The sequence below is a fragment of the Brassica napus genome, unplaced genomic scaffold (genome assembly GCF_020379485.1).
Source record: "Brassica napus cultivar Da-Ae unplaced genomic scaffold, Da-Ae ScsIHWf_3055;HRSCAF=3859, whole genome shotgun sequence".
In the NCBI taxonomy this organism is placed as follows: Eukaryota; Viridiplantae; Streptophyta; class Magnoliopsida; order Brassicales; family Brassicaceae; genus Brassica; species Brassica napus.
This window is the reverse complement of record NW_026016293.1, coordinates 2,947-9,583: the sequence shown is the minus strand read 5'-3', so window position 1 is coordinate 9,583 and position 6,637 is coordinate 2,947. Positions and strand designations below refer to the sequence as shown.

At 38.9% G+C, this 6,637-nt stretch overlaps 2 pseudogenes; both read left to right on the top strand.

Moving 5' to 3' along the window:
* The first annotated feature begins 2,447 nt into the window (after positions 1 to 2,447).
* On the top strand, positions 2,448 to 4,330 carry LOC125575144 (annotated as a pseudogene).
* Positions 4,331 to 4,486: 156 nt separating this feature from the next.
* LOC125602961 lies at positions 4,487 to 6,092 on the top strand (annotated as a pseudogene).
* The last annotated feature ends 545 nt before the right edge of the window (positions 6,093 to 6,637 follow it).

The following is a 6,637-nucleotide window of genomic DNA, read 5'->3' as shown; positions in this document are numbered from 1 at the left end:
ATTTTTTTTTAATTCGTTTAAAATTCTTTTATAACATTAAAAAATAATTTATATTTTAAATTTGTATTTTCCAGGTGGGGGGTTGACGGATGTCTTGCATCGGACGTAACCGACACGATCAAAGGTTACTTCTCCATGGCACATCCGAACTGGAGTAAGACGCCTCACTACGTCAGAAAGACGTGGTTCAAAATTTACGCTGTAAGTTTCTATTAATTAATTATATATACTTTAATTTTTTCATGATTTATATATATACTTTCTAAAAAACTAATTGTTAATTTATTTTTTCCAACAGCAAAAATATAATTGGGCCTTGGGGATCACTGAGAGGGTGAGGAAGAAGTTTAACGCGAAGGCGAAAGTTCGCTTGTTGGACACGGTCTCCAACTGGAAGGGTGACTGGATCGTGAAGGGGTATGAGCGTGGCAAACCCGCTGAGCTCACCACGGATGTGTGGGATGGCCTCATCCGTTATTGGCGCCTTCCTGATTCCATTAGAATCGCCCAGGCTTGCTCTAACTCCCGTAACACGGTCGATGAGCACGGAAACGGGCCGATGCTTCACACTACGGGCCAAAAACCCCACGCCGGTGTCCGTTTGGAAATGGTAATTAAATATTTATTAAATAAATTTTTAATATATATATTTTATTCTAACTTTCTTAAATGTTTTTTAGGCCAAAGAGACGGGACATCTCCCGTCTTATGGAACTTTACGAGAGGACCCACAAGAACAAGGCGGGCGTATTTGTAGATGGCAAGTCCGAGCAAATCTACAACGACGTGGTTGCTCGGGTTGAAGACCGCCAGACTCAGCTGACCCAGCAGTCTACCGACGGATTACCCGTCACCTTATCCACACTTGAAGTGGATAAGATTTACGAGGAGGTAAATTTTCAAAAATTTAATTTTTTATTATTCATTTAATATAACTTTAAATTTTTACTAACAATATTTATTTTTGTTTTTAAGGTTGTTAAAAGGGCCACGGACGTTGGGGATTGGTTCCGTCAACGATGTTCCGAGAGCGATCGTCTTATGGTCAGCGACGGGATGATGAAGTCACTGAGCTGCGTAGAGAGAGCTCAGCAGTGCGTAGAGAGTCCACTCAGCTGCGTAACGAGTTGGCCGCGACAAAATCTCGTATGGGTGGAGTCGAGGGCTTCTTGGACGTTATAGCGGCCACAAATCCGGAATGGGAGTCCATGTTGAGGAACATGCGACAACAACATCCCATTCGAGGCGAGTCATCCGACGTACATAACGAGGCGGATGTTACGAGGAGGAGTGATGAATTCTACCAGGCGATGAACGACCCTTAGTTTTTTTTCCGGTTGTTGTATTATAAATTCAAAACTTATTTATATATAAAATATTTTCATATTGATTTATTTTTATTTTAAATTTTAATTTTATTAATAAATTAAATAATTTTAATTATTTTTTAATTATATTTTTAAATTCTGTAAAATAATAAAAACGAAGTAAATTCGTAGCTAATGTACGACCTATTTACGTGGAAACCTTACGAGGAAATGACGAGAAATAGTAAACGAGTATTTTACGAGAAAACAATAACGAGGAAAGATAAACGAGTATTTTACGAGGAAATCCTTTCGTGGTCGTTACGTGTATTTTGCGAGGAAACACTTTCAAGGTATTTACGTGTAGTTTACGAAGAACTCGTTTCGAGGTATTTACGAGGAAATATAGCGACCTCCTTACGTGGAATATTGACGTGGTCTTTACGTATCTACTTCGTCTTTACGACGAAATATTCCTCGCTAAGTTACGACGAATTAGCGAGGAAATATGTGTTACGACAGATGAGTAACGAGCAAACGTGGTTCCTCGCTAATTCGTCGTAAGCCTCTTTTACGACAAACTCACGAGGAAAACCGCCCTCGTTAAGATTATGTTTTCTTGTAGTGAGATAATGTTATTATTATTATTTTGGGTTACAGACTGATGAGGGATTGGCTTGGATTCACTACTTTGTGGACAACTAATAACACAAAACTATATTAACATCTTTCAGTACTCTTGGTCGTAATTGCCTCACAGAATAGGTAGAGAAAACTACTTAGACTCTGCAGTTTGCTTGCTTTATGATCATCACGATCTGTAAGAAGCAAGAAAAACCATTATTTATAAACCGAACAGGTGACACATTTCAAAGTCTCGAGAGGTAGCTTTAACGAAACATGAGAAGCACCGAGAGCCTCTTAGGGATGCTTTTGCAGCTCAACTCTCACTAATTTCTTCTCAAGAAAACTCTTCCCAAATCCCAACAAATCATACGAAACGAAACCCGCTGAGTGAAAAAGAGTGTTTGTTCATGATGAAACATGTCATGGTCAATATCTCAATCTGTGAAGAGAACAGCGGATCTGATCCTCTTAGACTAGACCAGACAAAACCAAACCTCTGCACAAAACAGAGTGTTTGATTTCCTAAATATGTTCTTTTTAGCGACTTTCAGATGAAACCGTGAGATTGTCGACGGAGTTTCGCCATGGAAGCAACAGCAAGAATCTTCAATACTTGCGCTCTCAATCGTCGTCTCCTTCTCACCAAGATCAATCCAACCCATACTCCCTCTCTCTCAAATCCACAAACCACCTCTGTTTTCCCTCTCGCAATGCCGTTCTCCGAGAACCCTCAACCTCCTCCGCCGCTCGCATACGCTGCTGCTCTTCGCTCCCCTCGAATCCCAACCTCTTCAAATCTCTCCTCTCCCTCACGTCGAATCTCCACCTCCAGAACTCCGCCGCTCACGCTAACCCGCTCCGATCCGAACCCAGCGACGGCGTCGCCGTCTGGAACAGAGCTCCACGGACCGTGAACGGAGAGGGAAACGCGAATACGTTCGGGGAGAGCGGGAAAGAGACGACGGTGGTTCTCCTCGGGTGGTTGGGAGCGAGAGCGAAACACCTAAGGAGATACGTGGAGTGGTACAACTCCAGGGGAATCAACGCCGTTACTTTCACCGTCGACGTTAGGGATTTGCTCAGGCTTGATCTTGGACGGAGGCTTGAGCGGCGGATAGATGAGTTTGGGAACGAGTTGGTCAAGTGGGTGTCGGAGAAAGAAGAGGGCGGGAGAGAAAAGTGCTTGGTGTTCCACAGTTTCAGTAACACTGGTTGGCTTGTGTAGGTTTGATTATCAGTCTCATCTTCTCATTACTGATGAAAATGTTAAGAAAAATAAAAATAAAATAAAAGGGGATTGAAACTAGTGTTGGTTACTAATGATGATAATTAAACAATTTTCATCTTCTCATTAATGATGATGATGATGAACTTAGTGTTTGTCTTTTTTTGGGTAAGAATGTGTTGAAACTAGCAAACACTTTTACTCACTAGTGTTGTTCTTTTGGCAGCTATGGTACCTTGCTGGAGAGCTTTGTGGGCAGACAAGAGTTAGTAGAAAAGATTAAGGGTTGTATCATTGATTCAGGAGGAGCAGATCCTCTAGATACCAAGGTTGAACTTTTAAATGTTTCTCCTTATGTTGAAACTTAGCAGTACTGCATTTCATTGTTTCCGCATTGTCTTCTCGCATCCGTTATGACAGTACAGTTTTATACACATCTTAATCACTGGAGGGACATAGATTTAGCAATGAGTATGTTATTATTAAGATTCGACTATAGATTTCATGGTTTGCTTGCAGATTTGGGCAGCTGGTTTTACTGCTGCTATACTGAAGAAACGTAGCTCCACCATAAACACTGAACCAAACAGTCCTGGAAAAGAAGATGAGCAAAAGAAAGAACCTCTAGGAATCGAAAGCATGATGCTATCATCTCTAGAGAAACTATCCCCATTGTCTTAAACATCCCAGAGGTCAACATGTAAGCTTTATGTGCACCCATCTGTTTCTTTTTTTGACTTGGTACTGGTTAGTCATTGGTCGTGAGTGTTGCAGGAGGCTAACGAGGATCACCCAGAGACTCTATGAGAACCACCCTCCATGCCCTCAGCTTTATCTTTACAGCTCTGGTGACAAAGTTGTTCCTTCGCATTCCGTAGAGATCCGGATCAAAGAACAGCAGAAGATTGGGAGAAAGGTACAGTCTTTCAATTTCAAGTCGTCTCCTCATGTTGATCACTACCGGAACTTTCCAGACTTGTACTCCTCGCAGCTTCACAACTTCTTGCAAGAGTGCTTCAAGCCAACAAAGCAGCAGCAGCAGCAAGCTCTCTGATTTGGAAACATAGATGTTTTTGTAGCCTGGTTCATTTCTTTTGTTCTGGCTGAATGAATGATCGTGAAAGCTGCAGATACGGTGAAGCGTTACGAAATATACAAGTGATTTTGTTTTCTTCGGTCTAAATTAAATGAAATAGAATTTTTACACAAAAAAAAAAAAGAAGCTATACCAATTCTAACCTAACTACATCAAAAAAGCTGTTAATGTCAAACCGAACAAATAACACGTCTCTTTTTAATTTATCGAATTGAATCCAATTCATAACAAAATTTGAACCGAAAACCAAAAATTTGGTTTGGTTTGTTCGGTTCATAAGTGATTGGATCGGCTATAAATGGTCTCGAACCGGGAAAAAATGAGATACGAACGAAATTTCAAAGGTCTTCTTTCTCCGGCGGATTCGTCGTAATCGAAAATGGCAGCAGCAGAGGATTCAGAGGTCTCTACGGCGAATTCTTTCGGCGCTGTCGTTCTAGGCGGTACTTTTGATCGATTGCACGATGGGCATCGCACTTTCCTCAAGGTTAATTGTTTTTTTTCTCTCTCTCTCTCTCTGCGATTTCTGCGTATGTATGAGTTTTTTTGAGAATCGAATCGAAATTTATCGAATCAGGCGGCGGCGGAACTGGCCAGGGAACGATTAGTTGTTGGAGTATGTGATGGCCCTATGTTGACGAACAAGCAAGTAAGTCACACAGAGAGAAGCTAGTCTCTGTTTCACCCAGAGTGTTTCCGGTTAGATGTCTGCTCTATTTCTATCAATAAAGGAGTTAACTAGTGAACAAATTGGTGTGGTGAGCTCTTATGGCACACTCTGTTGTGTGTACAGTTCTCTGAGATGATACAACCAATTGAAGAAAGGATGCGTAATGTGGAGAACTATGTCAAGGTAATTGCACCCATACCATAGGATGAAATTTTCTCTCGTTAGCTACTTGAATAGTCTTCTTACTACAATGTGAATTGTGAACTAACTAATGTGACAAAAGATATGAGTTAAAGAGTTACTCTTATTTACTTGTCTACATGGTCTTGTATGTAGTCTATCAAACCTGGGCTGGTTGTGCAAACCGAGCCCATTACTGATCCATATGGACCTTCTATTGTCGATTAAACTTTGGAAGCTATTGTAGTCAGGTTTAGCCTTGTGTCTATTAATCTCTTTTTTTTCACATGTTCCTTTCTGTTCACATCCGTGGCTTTAACTAATCATAACCTGCAGCAAAGAGACGTTACCTGGTGGTTTGTCAGTTAACAGAAAGAGAGCAGAGAGGGGTCTTTCTCAACTCAAGGTTCATCTTTCTTTATTCACCTAGCCTTAACCTTGTGGTGAATTTTGAAAGATTCAATCGTCAAACCCTTATCATTTTCTTCCTTGTAGATTGAGATTGTTGAAATAGTTTCTGATGGATCAAGTGGGGATAAGATAAGTTCGACTACTTTGAGGAAGTTAGAGGCTGAGACACAAAAGCAACATGCTGAACAAGAAGCATCATGAACTTGGAACATGTAAAGATCAACTTTGTTTGTAGCTTTTGAATATGTTTGTTTTTATATTGACTGAAAATGTTCAATGAAAAAGGTAAACGCTTTGTATACATTTGGCAGACACGGCAGCGTATTGAAAACAAAATTCTGAAAGCTTCCATAAACTTCTGATTCCAGTTCTGATTCCGAACCACATCCTTACAATAATGTTATTGTGTTGTTGGTTTTATAGTATGATTGTTTGAGCGTTTAGTACTACATTTATAATTTCTTTGTGTATTGTGTGGGTATTGATCATGGCAAGATGATTCTTCATTCTGATTTGCATTGTTTCCAGTATATGTTCAATCCTGTTAAATGAAGATGTTGAAATGTTCATGTCCAAGTAAAGTATTAGTTAAAATTAATTTAAGTTTCTCTAAAAATATAGCCGGATGCCATAATATGTTATTACACTGTTATTTTTCAGGTATATGTTAAAAGATCATAATGAATCACGCTCTCTTTCAATGTGTCATTATCAATCTTTTTGAATCTAGGAATGAACTTCTGCTATATTAATCAAAACAGAAATTTTGGATGTTATACTGTTTAAAACTCACTTTTTTTTTTAATTTATATTTACGTATAAACATCCTAATATGTAATTACAAAATGCTTATGCTTTTATTTTGTTGAGATTAGGTTAACTATCCCCTATATATTATTTGTGAAACATTACAACTTCTTTTTGTAATTACGTGTCATCACTAAGATGATTCTTAGAATTATTAGAGAAATATGTTGGTCCATCTAATTATATAATAAGCTTTTATTAAACTAACCATAAATTTATTATTAATGTCATTTATTATTTCCTTAAATAAAGATTACGGAATTGCCTAATGTGGCTAAAGTATATATGACAATTAATGATTTTGAATAATAAAG